Raw genomic sequence first — 14,741 nt, 5'->3', positions numbered from 1 at the left:
ACTTGGGAAGTAGAAGCAGGAAGGTTAGGAGTTCATGGCTTGCAGCTAACTTTGTCTTAAAAAAATAAAAATAAAAACAAATAGACAAGCATGGTGGTGTATGCCTTTTATGCCAAACTCAGAAGGTAGAGGTAGGCACATCGCTATGAATTCAAGGCCAGCCTGGTCTACAAAACAAGTTCCAGGTCAACCAAGGCTAACTTGTGAGACCATACCTCAAAAAGAAGGAAATCAAAGGTTTTTTTTAATTATTAATGTAATTTGCATGAACTCTTTGGGTTTGGATGGTGGATATGTGCATAAAATATATTTCATGCTGAAAGTGTAAAATGTAATGCAGAGCTTCAGGGCCTCCCTTTTTAACGCCAGTCCTAACTGTATATAAGTTCATTACCTTTATAGACTTTGGGTATGGTTAATTTTGATATGCAATATTTTTATTTATTTGTGATTTTTAATAATAAAGAATATTACTCCTGGCACTTAGTCTGAGGGCTGAGGGCTAGTGGACATTTCGACAGCCGCCAACCTGCAGCTTGAAAGCCCTGAAACGACTTTCGTGGAAGTCTGAACCAGCAGTGCAGCTTTCCTTCCTCCTTGTTCCTGCAATGTCCACCAATGAGAATGCTAACTCAACAGCTGCCCGGCTTAACAGAGTCAAGAACTAGGGGAAAGACAGTACAGAAGTGTGGCGCCGCTGAATAGACATCAATGTGGAACTTAGGAAAGCTAAAAAAGACGACCAGATGCAGAAAAGGAGAAACGTCAGCTCATTTCCTGATGATGCTACTTCTCCACTACAAGAAAACCGAAACAACCAGGGTACCATAAATTGGTCTGTTGGGGACATTGTTAAAGGCATAAACAGTAACAGTTTGGAAAGCTACTCAAGCTGCTCGGAAATTGCTTTCTAGAGAGAAATAGCCTCCTATAGACAAAATCATCCCAGCTGGTTTGATCCCAAACTTTGTGTCCTTCTTGGGCAAAACTGATTGCAGTCCCATTCAGTTTGAATCTGCTTGGTGGACGGAGGTGCTATCCCAGCATTTGTTTCTCTCTTGGCATCTCCCCATGCTCACATCAGCAAGCAAGCTGTATGGGCTCTTGGAAGCATTGCAGGCGATGGCTCAGTTTTCCGAGAGGTAGTTATCAAACATGGTGTAATTGACCCACTGCTGGCACTTCCTGCAGTTCCTGATCTGTCATCCTTGGCGTGTGGTTACTTACAGAATCTTACCTGGACACTTTCAAACCTTTGTCGAAACAAGAATCCTGCACCCACCTTAGATGCTGTTGAGCAGATCCTTCCTACTTTAGTTCAACGATCCAGAAGTATTAGCAGATTCCTGCTGGGCCATTTCCTACCTGACTGATGGTCCAAGTGAGTGCGTTGAGATGGTTGTGAAGAAAGGAGTTGTCCCCCAACTTGTAAAGCTTCTTGGAGCTACTGAACTGCCATTGTGACACCGGCACTAATATTGTCACCGGAACAGATGAACAGACTCAGAAAGTGATAGATGCAGGCTTTCCCAGCCTGCTAACAAACCCCAAAACTAATATTCCAAAGGAGGCCACAGGGACAATGTCGAACATTACAGCCGGACACCAGGACCACATACAGCAAGTGGTGAATCACGGCCTTGTCCCATTTCTTGTTGGTGTCCTCTCTAAGGCAGACTTTAAGACACAGAAGGAAGCTGCAAGGGCTATAACCAACTATACCAGCGGCAGGACTGTTGAACTGATTGTGTATCTGTGGGATAATAGAACCTTTGATGAACCTCTTGAGGGCAAAAGATTCCAAGATTATTCAGGCTACTCTTGATGCCATTTCAAATATCTATCAGGCTGCCGAGAAACTAGGTGAGACAGAAAAACTCAGTAAAATGATTGAGGAATGTGGAGGCTTGGAGAAAACTGAAGCACTACGGAGCCACGAGAACGAGTCTGTATACAAGGCCTCATTGAACCTAATTGAGAAGCACTTCTCAGTGGATGAAGAGGAAGATTAAAATATGCCAGAAACTACCTCTGAAGGCTTTGCCTTCCAAGTTCAGGACGGAGCTCCTGGGCCTTTAACGTCTAATGTCCAGCCAAAGCACAAAGTTGTTAGCTATGTGCTGTGCTATGCTGTGTTCTCATAAATTTGTCTTAGCGTTTCTCTACTAAGAACTCTTTTTAAATGTGGTTTGTTACTGTAACACTTTTTACAAAAGAAACCGTACTTGAGAGGTTACAAACTACATACTCTATGAAGCTGTCCTCTGAGTCTATTTCTATCTGGAATTTCATACCCTGTCGTGTCCTGTAAATAAAGATTAAGTTCCGTTTTTCTAAAAAAAAAAAAAAAAAAGAATATTATTCCCATAGGAAGCACTTCTCTAGACACTTCCTCTCTTAGGAGACAAAACCATTTGCAAGTTATAAATGAAAGGGTCACTTTGTTTTACTTTCTCCATCAAGGGGATCCAAAAACCTTATTTTAAATTTATATCATTTTTAATTGGGGTGGGGGAATATGCACATGTGCGTGCAGGTGTCTAGGGAGAGGCCTAGAAGCAAGCAGTAAACCTCTTGGAGCTGGAGTTACAGGCAGTTGTGGGCCTTCTGACATGGAAGCTAGGAACTGAGCGTAGATCATCTGCAAAACAACACGATCCAGGCTCTTAACCACTGAATCATCTCTCTAGACCCAGAATCCAATATCTTCAGGTCCAGTCTCACCTACCTACACTTTGTTCCATCCACTTTCTTTCTGGACAGAGAAAAGTGGGGTTCTGTGGACATCATAATGCAAGCGACACCAGTAGGTAGGGAAGCTGAAACGTAGGATCCTAGCTACTCTGGATACGTTGGCTCTTGCTGTCATGCCTGGGCCATACTTGATCTGGAAGGAAATGTTACAGATCACAAAAACACACAGTGTGCAGACTGCCTGAGCTCGCAGCCAATTGCCCCCATTCAGCTGGAGATTAAACCGGACAAACAATAGAGCCACGTTCAAAGTGAGCTTCCGTCTCCAGGATGAGAAGGAAACATTGGGACATAAGCTCTTAGGAGACACCTGTGGTGAGCAGGCGCCTGTGCCAAGGAGTGTTAAGAATTAGGAAAGAGAGGACTTGGGAGTCATCACACGAGCTTGTCTGTCTCATAAACGTTTGCCCTGGGGCCCTCTGTGCCTGGCTTTGTGCTAAGAGGCAGGCAAATGACTATCAGTAAGTCAGAGGCTGCTGCCTGCCTGAGCCTCACATTGTAGCAAAAGAGAGACACAAGATAACTTAGAATTTGCATTCCTATGACTCAAACAAATAGAACATCCTAATTAAAACATCTATGACCACACTGAGGACATGTGTGCCTGGGCACAGTGGAAGTCTGAACTAGCTGTCATTTCCTGGTTCTATCAACCGTATCATCTGAAGACCAGGATACCTAATGTGACCCTTCCAGACCTCTGGTGTAGTTCATTTTACCTTGGAACAGCTGCGTCTTTGAGGTTCAGAGCATGAGCACAGCCATAGTCAACAGGCAGTGACATAAAGCACCTGCCATCTTTGGCAAAGACCAGCTGAGCAAATGCTTAACTCAGAAGCTTGTTATAGTTTCTGAAAAAAACAAATTACATCAGCACTTACCCAGGAGTCTTCTAAGCAGGCCAAAGAATGCTGTCTTTAGCGCATGCGTGCATGCATGTGTGTGTGTGTGTGTGTGTGTGTGTGTGTGTGTGTGTGACAGCTGTGCTCTGGCCTCATGTAATGTGACAGAACTCTACAAAGAGCAAAGTGGGACAAACATCTCCACAGTGCTTTCCCAGGCTACCCAATAGAGTCCTCAGAAAATAGCATAGCATATATTCGGTTGTTTAAGACAGAGTTTCTCTGTGTAGCCCTGGCTGTCCTGGTATTTGCTCTGTAGACTAGACTAGCCCCAAACTCACAGAAATTCATCTGCCTCTGCCTCCTGAGTGCTGGATTAAAGGTTTGTGCCACCACTACTGAGCAAGAGTATATTTTTAACCCTTTAAACGTGACAAAAAAGTATGTATGTAATATATATATATGTATATATATATATATATGTATATATATATATCACCTTATTTAGCTGTTCCACAAAGTACACATATTCAAAACACCATGTACATGATAAAGACGACAGTTTTGCCCTCCAGGTGCACATGTTTCATATCTTCACAGTCAACTGAATGCAGATGGGGAATACTGAGGGAAGACCACAAACAAAAATAAACCAGGCATGATGGCTGATGTCTGTAACCCTAGAACTTGGGATGCTGGAGGTGGGGGTGGGGTGGAGTTGAAGGTAGCCAGGGTTATACAGTGAGCTCAAGTGAGAAGAGATTGGGCTTAGCAAGACCTGTCTTGCCAAGAAAGGTGAAAATAAAAAAGGAAGGGAGGGAGGGAGGAGGATGGAGGGGGAGGGCAGAGAAGGTGGGAGAGAGGAGGGAGCGAGGGAGGGATGGAGGGAGGAAAGAACAAAGTTTAACTTCATGTATACTGAATATGTACAGATAATCGTGTTTTTATTCCCTAAGCTAGAGAGTCTAGCAACTACTTATGTAATATTTACACCTAAAGATGACTTCAAATTAAAAGTCCATCAAAGGTTTGTTTTACACGAATGCTAAAGCATTTTATATAAAAAGCTGGGATATGTTTGAAGATGGCATGATGAAACCCATTACATCTTATGCTAGCCTAAACATTTGGCAAATAAATAGGCCAGGCCATCCAAAGATTTACATCTATCTGAGAGAATCTTGAACTAAACTCCTGTGGCTACTAAAGAGGAAATTGTGTATTCAAAAATTATTTCTCAGTTAAGTAAATCAGAAAAATGTTAATCCCCTGTCTCCGTTGCCTTCTCACTCTTTCTCTCCTCCAGTCTTTCTAACTTCCCTGCAGCGGTCTCTTACCCTATACCCACGGCCTCATCCCACCTCAGTCTCCGTCTCTCCATGGACAGAGACGCCTTTTCAAAACCATACTTTATTGGGGCCGGAGACACTGCTCAGCGGTTCAGAGCACAAAGTGCTCCAGAAAAGGATCCAAGTTTAGCTCCTAGAACCCATTTTGGATGGCTTACACACTCTGTAAGCTCCAGGAGATATGGCTCTCTTCTCAGGACGCCACAGACATCTGCACACATGCACACAACCTCACAAGCATACACACATAATTTGAAGATACATAAATATTTTTATATTGTTGTGGGTTGGCCTGGTGCTGCTATGTATTCAAATGCTAAATGTTTGCCCCCACGATCTGGTTGCAGTCCAGACAAGCACATTCTCACGTACACCAGACAGATGTTTGCTCATCCACGTTCTCTCGTTAAATAAACAGCTGACAGCTAATTACTGGGGAGAGTAGAGGCAGAGAGGGGAGGGGAGGGAGAGAGAGAGAGAGAGAGAGAGAGAGAGAGAGAGAGAGAGAGAGAGAGAGAGGTGAAAGAAGGTGGATAGGATAACCAGAAAACGGCCTGATGGAGCAAATCCAGCAGAGTCAGGACAGCTGTTGAAGTTACTTGGGGAGCACAGCTGGGGACTAGTCAGTCTATCCTAGAATGAAGTTTAGGGGGAAATCGCCCAGTAATTGTGCTAAAGCTGATTAATCAATAGGACTCTGCAATTACTGGGAGGCTGGCCAGATCATACTGACAACTAAGAGTTATTACATATCCAACATATCATATTACGTTTTATTTATTTATTTATTTATTCTGTGTACATGGCTGGTCAGAGGATGATCTCAGAGACTGGGTTCTCTCCTTCCACCACGTGGGTCATAGGGGTTGGACTCAGGTATTCAGGCTTAGAGACCTTACCTTTACCGCTGAGCCTTCTTCCTGGCCCAGTACAGTCTCCTCCATAGCCTTCTGTGTCTCTTGCCAAACCTCACAAATGAAAACATAACACATAACCGAAACCAAGAATATCCTCTAGCAGGACCCTTGTGAGGCCAGTTTTTTTTAAACACATTCTTTAATAATTAATGGGCAAGAAATCAAATTTGGAGACAGAGGTCAGCAGTAGACATGATAGACAAAACCATTCCCTTTGATAACTTTCCACGATCCTCAGAACCACCTATCCTTTCACAAGAGAAATTGGGTTCAGGGTCACAGGATCCCAAGAGAGAAGCACACCAACCCAGAGGCCAAACTCAGTACAGTAAACGCAGCTGACTCATTCTAATTAGGCTTCAAGAAACCAGCTAACACCTGGAGTCTGAGAGCCTGCCCCATTCCCGGAGAACGAGGTCAAGAGGATGGGTATGGAAGGCAGGCATCACCTGACAAGATAGGCCTTGGTGTGCTGACTCACATCCTTAATCAAGGCTGATGTAAGAGGGCGGTTAGGAGTTCGAGGCTAACCTGGAGCTGCATAGTGAGTTTCCGGCCAGCTTAGTCACATACGTGAGATCCAGCTCCAAAAAGCAAAGGAAAGAGAAGACACAGACAGTCCTTGGAAACAAGAAACGAGAATCTGTTACTTAATTTTCTCTTAGTCTTAGTTTCCTCATTAATAAAGACAAAATTAAAGCTTCTACCCAAAGGCAAACATAGAACCTACCCTTGGACAAAGTCATATCTCATCGCAACAGACATAGCCCATTAGAGAAAGCTACAGCTGATCAAAATACAGAGTTGTGGAGCTGAGTCCCCGCCAACAATCTATAGCACCCCTGCGCCTAAGGCTCAGGGGTCATAGCGAAGACAGGGTAGAAAGAGTATAAAAGCAGGAGGAGCAAGGAGTTTCCTAAAAATGTCAGCGATGCCTCACCCACGAAGCCTTAGCAGCAGGGCTGCCTAAGAAGACCTGAACCAGGACGACACAAGTAAACCCGCAAACACAGGAGAGAGTTCACAAGGCCCCCAGTGCTAGACAAAGAACTGCAGCAACTGAGGGATGCTGACAGCAGGAGGGTCTTCCTCAGGCCGAGTGATCAGCCCTGAAAGTAGCATTACAGAGGCCGAGCGGGTTGTATTCATAAATTTAGGACCTCGTATACAAATATCTAATGACAATTAAAGGGACAGAGGCCAAGAATTTGAGAGGGAGAGCAAGGGAGTGGAGAGGGAAAGAGCAACGAGGAAAAAGAAAGAGCTCCATTATTTTAATTCCAAAACCATTTTTAAATTAAAATTCCCAGGAAGAGACTATGATCAAAGTGCATTACGTGTGAGTATGAAAATGTCAAACTGGAACCAACTGCTTTCTACAATTAGTGTACATAAATTAAAATATAAAGTTCAACACCTTATGGACAGCAAGTATAATGCATGCCACGGACGAATACACAGCCCATACAATCCTCACTGTCCTGGGCCAAACCCACAGAGTGCAATGGTAGCACAGAGTGAGTAAGTACGTGTTAGTTAACTTACATTTGCTATCTGAAGCAAAGATGGGGAGTGCCCACTGTGCAAGCCGGTCATCGTGAGTTTGAGCCTCAGGACCCACATAGGAACAGAAGGAATCAATTCCATACACTTGTTCTGACAAGAACACATGCACGCACACACACACACACACACACACACAAACACACACACACACACACAATAAATAAAATAAATTTTAAGAAACAAATTGAATTAGGTTTGACAAGAAAAACAACCCAACAAACTATCCAGCCCACTGCCCATCTGGGAATACTGGAGACAGGAGACACAGAGCTGGCCCAGTACCTCAGGGAGGGCCTAGTCTGGTGCAGACTTGTCCTTGAATTCCAGGAATCAATTCTGCCAGTAAACTCCTTGCTTGTCTCAAGATGATTTGCTTTGGGATTCTAGGCCTGCCTGGCACATGCACCATAAGTAAGTAAATAACTAATAATTAAACAGACACATAAATGAGTATGTGAAGAAACGTCTATTTTAATAAGCTCAGTTTAACTAATTCCAGAAGAGAGAGAGAGAAGAGAGAGAGAGAGAGAGAGAGAGAGAGAGAGAGAGAGAGAGAGAGTGTGTGTGTTCAAAACATTATACTGTACATGATAAAGAGTTTGCCTGCCTATCCCACATCGTCCATATCCAAGGAGTCAACTGGCTATAGATAGAAAATACTCAGGAGAAAAAGCCAGGCATGGTAGCACTGATCTGTAATCCCAGCACTTGGGAGGCTGAGGCAGAGTGATTGAATTGAAGGCTGCCTGGGCTATGGTGTTGTCTCCATTTCCTGGGTTCTGTCAGTGAGGGACTCAGCAGGGATCCATGGGGTAGGATGTTGATTCCTGTGGGCGCACATCACAGAGTGGTATAGATGACTCAACTTGTGACTTATTTTTAGCTTTTTGGGGGTCTCCATACTGATTTGCAGAGTGACCGGACCATTTTGCATACTCACCAACAATGAATAAGGGCTCCCTTTTGCCTGTGTCCTCTCCAGCAACACCGTCTGCTGTTTTCTTGAGCTTCGACTTTCTGACTGGGGTAAGTGAAACCTCAAGTTATTTTGATTTGTATTTCTCCGATTACTAGGTGTGATGTATATTTTTTGAGATACTTCTTAGTCATTTTTTCCCTACTTTTGAGAACTCTCTGTTCGAGTCCCAGGCCCATTCTTTGAATGAATATTTTGGTTTGGTTAGTTTTGCTTTTTCTTCTTTCTTTGTTTTTTGAGTCCTTCATATATTCTTGATATGCATCCTCTGTCAGACAGATGTTACAGCTGGCAAGATCCCCATTCTGTGCGCACTTCTGAGATCCAGTCAGAAAACTGATTGTTGGCCTTAATTCTTGAGCAACTGGCGTCCCATTAAGAAAGGATTTTGTTTTGTTTTGTTTTGTTTTGTTTTGTTTTTAATGCCTACATCATGCATGGTACTTACTGCCCATGGTTTTGTTTCTAGACATCAGGTGTCTCGAGTTTAGCCCATTTGGAATCTGTTTTTATGCAAGGTGATAGGTATGATTCTAATTTTGTTCTTCCACGTGTAGATATTCCGTTTTCCCAGCCCTATCTGTTGAAGATGCTGTCTATCCCCCAGTGGCTTTCTCTTTGTTTGTTTACTGTTTGGCATTTTGGTCAAATATTAGATGGCTGCAGCTAAGTGTACTTGTGTTTGGGTCTTCAGTTTTGTCCCCTTGGACTACATGTCTGTTTCTGCATGAGTGCCATACTGTTTTTATTACTATAGCTCTATGATGTATTTTGAGATCTGGCATGGGAATCCTTCCAGCATGATGCTTTTGCGGTTCCATTTGAATAGTTTTTGTTTGTTTGTTTGTTTTCTGTTTTCATGAAGAATAAAATGGGGGCTTTGATTATAAATGTTTTTTGGTAGAATGGTCATTTTCACTATATTAATTTACGGATCCATGAGCCACACTCTTTTAAAATTACATCGTATGGGAGTTGGAGAGGTGCTAAGCAGTTAAAAGCATATGTTGCTCTTGCAGAGGACCCAGGTTCAGTTCCTAGCACCCACTTAGGGAGACTTAGAACCTGTAACTCCAGCTCCAGGGCATCCCACAGCCTCTTCTGACCTCTTCCCAAACTCATATATACAAATCCACACACACATACATATAATTTAAAAATAAATGGATCTTGGGCTGGACAGATGGCTCAAGAGTTAAGAGTTCTGACTGTTCCTCCAGAGTGCCAGTCTTCAATTCCTAGCACCCTATGGCAGCTCATAACTGCTGGTAACTCCAGTACAGGGGATCTTATGCCTTTTTCTGGCCTCTACAGACACCAAGCACACACAGGTATCCAGATGTGCACTGGGGAAAAACACCCATACACACAAAATAAGAAATAAAAAATTTAAGACTACATCTTTTTGTAAAAACTGAGCTTCCTTTATCTATTTTGTAGGTGCGAGGGGCACTATGAAGATATACGGGTGTGAACATTTATAAATGGAGCTGTTGTCAAAAAGCCTCAGCAGAAATAACACAAGTTTATTCTGGATCCACGAGTGACAGAGAAACAGAAAATATGCACATAAGTCACCCTGGGTCCCATGTTCCCACGTGGATCCACGTTTATGTTTTACAGTAGCAGAATAAAGAAACCCCTAAAGAGGGGTTGGGGATTTAGCTCAGTGGTAGAGCGCTTGCCTAGGAAGCGCAAGGCCCTGGGTTCGGTCCCCAGCTCCGAAAAAAAGAACCAAAAAAAAAAAAAGAAACCCCTAAAGAAGATTTTAAAATACATGGTTTGATTCATCAACCAGGTAGTGACTGCTGGAAGGGGGAATCTCTTCCCCAGGTCTCAAATGCCCTCGGATGACATCCGTAGCTTCAGGATTGGTGGAAGCTCGTGGTCTGCTAAGACAACTGATGATTTTTATCTGTTAATCACAGGATGCTAGGTGAACAAGGAAATGGCTAAAGAAATGGCCAGCAGGAGACTAAAGCTACCTGCCGGATAGGGTACAGTTTGGCTCTGAGCTGCAACATTTCCGTCTCTCTACGTCAATGCAGCCCTAATCAGTCGATCTTTGCAGACCCAGCTTCTTTCCAGAGACGCACCATCACAGAGGTCAGAGGACAACCAGAGGGAATGGGTACCCTACACCTATCATTGTGGGTCCCAGGTATTAAACTCCGTTTGTCAGGCCTGGCAGCAAGTCTTTACCCACTGAGCTATTTAGCTGGCCAAGTCAATACCCACTGAGCTACCTTGCTAGCCTCCTTGCAATTCCTTCCATATTGAAAGGTATGCTGGCTACTTTACATCAACTTGACACTTTTCGTTTGGGAAGAACAAACCTCAATGGAGAAAATCCTCCTACCAGATTGGCCTGTGAGCAAACCTGTAGTATCCTTTCTTAATCAGGCTCAGCAAGCCATGAGCGTCCAGCCAATCCGCAGTGCTCCTCCATGCCTCTGCTTCAATCCTGCCAGGAACTCTCGCTGTGACTTTCTGGATGGGGGACTACAAGATATAAGGGGAAATACCCTTTCCTCCCCAAGTGCTTTTGGTTATGGTGTTCAATCAACACAATAGAAACACCAACGAAGACACAGCAACACAGAAAACCAGGAAAGGTAAATCTGGAGAAGATGGTTTCTTGTTCCCAGAATACACTGTTAGGGAAAAGGGTGGAAAGGCTCACAGTTTGGTTTCTAAACAGGACCGGCAGTAAAGAAGGGAGGATCATGTGGCCAATAAAATACCTGCCAGGGTCTGTTCAGTGGACCTCCAGCCTTAGGTCTCTCCCGTCCCACAGGGATAAGGTTGACACTTGCCCCTCCCCCTTTTAATTTTTTAATTTTTTGACACTTTCCCTTAAAACTCAGCTAAAATCAAGACTGTCTGGTTATCCCTCAAGCAGGGCCCTCATGAGCCTCAGTTTTAAACTCAGTATTTACCAGGTGGTTGACAAGTCTCCAGATGTAAGGAATATAGAGGAGCAGCAATGAATGTAGTACACAGTAGGGTATGTTTCCTGTAGATTCTGCTCGTCTCAGAGGCAGCCACTTTTACTTGTGAGAAATTGGGTTCAGGATCAGCATATCCGACGAAGACAAAGACATGGAACACAGGAGTAAAATTCAGCCCAGGAGTAGTTGACATATCCCAGTTAGACCTCAGAGAGAGACAGAGACAGAGACAGAGGGGGAAGGAGACAGAGAGCGTCAGAGTCAGACACAGAAAGGCAGAGAGGGAGACAGACAGAGACACAGAGACAGACAGACAGAGACAGAGAGAGACAGAGAGGGAGGGAGACAGAGAAGGAGGGAGACAAAGAGACAGAGACAGACAGAGAAGGAGGGAGATAGAGAGAGTCAGAGAGTCAGACACAGACAGACGGAGACAGAGAGACATAGAGAGAGAGAAGAGAGACAGAGAGACAGACAGAGAGAGAAAGACAGAGAGACAGAGAGAGAGCCAGGGAGAGAAAGAGAGTATGTGGGTTAAGTGTCACACCACAAGAACAGCCCTTGGGAATCAGGTATGATGATTCATTGACAAAAGGACATCTGCAACCTCAACGGAGGCACACAGAATGGTGAGAGACGAGCCTGTGGCTATAGCAAGTTTGAGGCCATGTAGTGAGATCCAGCTTTAGAAAGAAAAATGAAAGCACAGAGAGCCCTAGACAGCTGGAAAGAGTGTATGCTAAAGTTCTAAGTCAGATGCTTGTGTGACTCAGTTACTTTATTTTCTGAGTCTTACTTTCCTCAGACATAAAATACGTGTGAGGCAGAGGCAGACATAGCTCTGAGTTTGAAGTCAGCCTGGCCTACACAGTGATCACGTTCTAGGACAGCCAGAGGAAAATAGTGAGACCCTGTCTCAAAAACATTAGTTTCCAGGAGAGTAATATGACCAAGGAACATTTTATACCTGTATGACAGTCTCACAATGAAGCTTACTACTCTGTACAGTTAATGTATACCAATTAAAATGTAAGGTTTAGCCCACTGTATAAGACTGCAAAAATAATACATGTGCATATGCAACACAAAATTCTCAAACCCAGAGTTCTATACTGTATAACCCACCATTATGCAGTGCGTAGCACATGGTAAGTGATTACATAGATATTGCTTGTTTGTTAATTTATATCTGTTATTATTGTTAGATCAAGAAATTGAAGCAAAAGCCGGTGATATGTCTTGAAAGATAAACTGGTTGCTGTGCAAGACTGAGGGCCTGAGCAGGGGCAGCATTTGAGCTGATTTGACTGGAATTCTGTTCCTTGGCATTAATGAGTCTTAACCCAGAAGGATCCACCAGACTCAGTCATACGGACTATTCATGATGCTCTTCTACAGAGATGAATACGGCTGAGACTGCTGCTCAGAGGTGTGGGGGTCTGGGTACCACCTTCAGCACCACAGGGACAGAATACGGGGATGTACTCCTGTTTCTAAGAGCTTGGGAGATACAGGCAGTGGGATCAGAAGTTCAATGCCATCCTCAGCCAGCCTGGGCTCCATCAGACCTTGTCTCAAAAATAAATGAACAGAGAACTGGTGAGATGCCTCAGTAGATAGAGACACTTGCTGTCCCAACCTTGATAATTTGAGTTTAGCACCCAGATCCCAATGTACAAGGAGATGAACAAGTCTGAAAATGTTCTCTAACTTCCACTCACCTGCAGGGACTCCACTCATACACATACATAATGGCTAAATAAACAATTCAATATATGTAAGTCAAACAAACCCTTTTCTCCTGAAGTTGCTTTGGTCATGGTGTTTCATCAGAGCAATAGTAACCCTAACTAGGGCATCCTGTTTCAAAAGAAAAAAAATTAAGAAAGAGAGCTCTTTTTTCCTGTTGATTCACTGGTTTGAGGAGTCCCAAGAGGCCTTCACATATGTGTCAATGTACCACTTCTGAATCTCTGCCTTGTCACTAAGACCTTTAGGCCAGTAAAACCCAAAATGGTGGCGACAAGAAAAAAATCCCCAATGGATTACAAAAAGCCATAGTTAAAAACAAACTCATCTGTATCTTAGATTCTTGGGCCCATAAAAACTGGGAATGGTGTAATACAGCAATATGTAAGAGTAATTTAGAACATATATCACATCCTAGAGGACAGTGCTCCCACACTGTAAGGTGTTCCAACCAACCTTCATTGTCTCTGAAATGTCACCCCTTCACTGTCTTAGACAACTGCTCCCAGGAGGCGGGGAAACATGGCAAGCCCAGTGAATTCCATGAATGTGAAACTTTGCCACACTTCATTCATTGTGAGCTCCCTAGTCAGAAACAGTGTTCTGTCAGTAACACTGGTACATCCTTGAACCATGGTTTTGGAGGAACTGCTATGAGCTGCAGCGAAAGTGTTCAGTCCAGTAGAAATGAAGTCTGCCCCTCCATGATAGAAGACCATTGGTAAGCAGCTTCTTACCAGCTAGTTAAGTTTTGTGCCTCTGAGTAGATGTTTGCTTCTGGCCTCCTGTTGAACAGCAGTGATTGGAAATCCATGTAGCTGAGCCTCTGAACAACTTATGGACCCTTCTGTCTATCAGCCCAAGAGCAGGGTGGCCAGACAAAAAGATAAAAGAAAAGATCACCTGACCTACCTATTTATTGAGCCGCCATTTTGAGACGTTGCTGTTTGATGACTATCCACATCTTCATGTTTTTTTCTAACTCAGATGTCTGCCCACAGACTGCTTTCTCAGACTTCCTAGTTATCTCAATTGTCCAATCATGAGCCATGGCTCTCCAACCAAGCCATTAGCTACTAGCCTTAATTCAATATAGATCCATACTGCAACTGAGAGAACCTCCCTCACCTCTGTCATTCAAAGTCACTTCTGGATAATGCCGTGAAGATTATACAGAACTGCCTTGAAACAGGCTTTAAGGTCTCTCCTCATCATCTAACCTGTTATACAAAATTAGTGAGAGACCACAGATGCAACCAGAGGGTAGAGGCATTGGTACCTTTGCTTATGGAATTATTTATACATTCAGGACTTAAATGAGCCTGATTCGTGTATAGCATTTCCATTTAATGATGAAATGCTGTGGTCAATGGCCAACCTATGCCTTGAGGGACTAGACAGCTCCCAGTTCATAGTGGGAAACTTAGATCCCATGATAACTTGGTGACTTGTGGTCAAGCATCAACAGTCATTCTTCAGAACACATCTGCCATAGAGAGCTGTTATCACTACAGGACACTCACAGAAGACAAGCCCACAAAGATGTCCACACATCATAAAGTGGACAACTAGGATATCTGGGAATTTGTTTGTTTGTTTGGAGGGAGGGAGGAAGGATGCTTGGCTGTTTGGTTTGA

The 14,741-nt window shown here is 43.6% G+C and overlaps 1 pseudogene; it reads left to right on the top strand.

Annotated features, from left to right (window-relative positions):
* Positions 1–608: 608 nt before the first annotated feature.
* Kpna1-ps9 (karyopherin subunit alpha 1, pseudogene 9) lies at positions 609–2,144 on the top strand (annotated as a pseudogene).
* The last annotated feature ends 12,597 nt before the right edge of the window (positions 2,145–14,741 follow it).

This window comes from Rattus norvegicus, chromosome 1, assembly GCF_036323735.1.
Source record: "Rattus norvegicus strain BN/NHsdMcwi chromosome 1, GRCr8, whole genome shotgun sequence".
NCBI classification, from domain to species: domain Eukaryota; kingdom Metazoa; phylum Chordata; class Mammalia; order Rodentia; family Muridae; genus Rattus; species Rattus norvegicus.
This window is presented reverse-complemented; position numbering and strand designations above follow the sequence as displayed.